Source organism: Zea mays, chromosome 2 (assembly GCF_902167145.1).
Source record: "Zea mays cultivar B73 chromosome 2, Zm-B73-REFERENCE-NAM-5.0, whole genome shotgun sequence".
Classification (NCBI taxonomy): Eukaryota; Viridiplantae; Streptophyta; class Magnoliopsida; order Poales; family Poaceae; genus Zea; species Zea mays.
In genome coordinates, this window is record NC_050097.1 from 16,229,832 (window position 1) to 16,231,240 (window position 1,409).

At 53.3% G+C, this 1,409-nt stretch overlaps 1 pseudogene; it reads left to right on the top strand.

Annotated features, from left to right (window-relative positions):
- On the top strand, nucleotides 1-1,060 carry LOC109944115 (protochlorophyllide-dependent translocon component 52, chloroplastic-like; annotated as a pseudogene).
- The last annotated feature ends 349 nt before the right edge of the window (nucleotides 1,061-1,409 follow it).

Genomic DNA, 1,409 nt, shown 5'->3' on the forward strand with positions numbered 1-1,409 from the left:
ATGGATCCCCTCTCCCTCCTGCAGCTCCCTCGCGCCTCGCGCCCACCGCTGCCCCTGGCCGCGGCTGCCGCGCCATTGGTCTCCGCGAGGCTAAGCATAAGCAGCAGGCCGCGCCGCTCGGCTGTCGGTGTCCTCCGTGGCGACCGAGACACCGCAGACCGAGGAGCAGCAGCCGTCGCCGTCCGGGGAGGAGCGGTTCGACTGGCTGGACCTGTGGTACCCGCTGGCGCCCGTGTGCGACCTCGACCTGCACGTGCCGCACGGCAAGACGGTGCTGGGGCTCAGCATCGTGGACTGGTACGACCGTGGCGCCGGCGAGTGGCGCGTCTTCGATGACGCCTGCCCGCACCGCCTAGCGTCGCTCTTCGAGGTCCGGATCGACGACAGGGGGCGCCTCCAGTGCGTATACCACGGCTGGTGTTTCGACTTTGCCGGCACCTACAAGTTCATCCCCTAGGCACCGCCGCTCGGCCCGCCGATGCACACGAGCAGCAGGGCGTGCGTGGCGTCGTACCCCTGCGTGGTGCAGAACAACATCCTATGGTTCTACCCGAGGGATGACCCCGAGTACAAGGACGTGCTGCAGAGGAAGCGCCCACTGCTCATTCCGGAAATTGACGACCCAGACTTCGTCACCGTCTATGGCATCAGAGACCTTCATTACGGGTAAAGGATCCATGGTTTTTTCTTATGAGTTTTGATCCTCGGATCTATCCACTATCCAGCTGCATGCCTGCAGTGCACATTTGGACATTCGCAGTTCAGTCATGATTTGTGGCACTGTTGCATTGTATTGCAGGTATGATATTTTGGTTGAGAATCACATGGACCCTGCTCATGTCCCGTATGCACACAAGGGGATCATGCGTGGCATCCGCAAGAAGGAAGATCCTGGAAGATATGTCCCTGAAGCTTCCTTCCTTCCTGGTGATTAAACATGGACTGCTACAAGTTGCAGAGACGTTATCTTCAATGGGAAGCAGGCAGGTAGCGATGATCACATTTTCCATTCAACAAATTGTTATTTCTTTCTTGTGTTTCAGGAAATGGGGCTACTTGAGATTAAACATGGACTGCTACAAGTTGCAGAGACGTTAGATTTTCTTCATACAAGAAGCAGGCGGGTAGCGATGGTTATCCTAGGTGGAAACCTGACTCAAGGTGAGCTCTATTTCGATCAGGCACATCACACTAGCTGGTCCTGTAGATTTAATATGTGAATCAGGAGGAGATAGAATAATCACATTTTAATGTTTCTTTAGAAGTCTTTCAGTGTAGCATGTTGCCAATGCTTTTCAGTAATTTCTCCCAAGTATACTTTTTTTATGAATTGCACGGTAAGGATTGACGAAGTAATCTGGAAATTGAAATTAGAATTACGGGTTGTCGTTGTTTCCAAAAAAAATTCT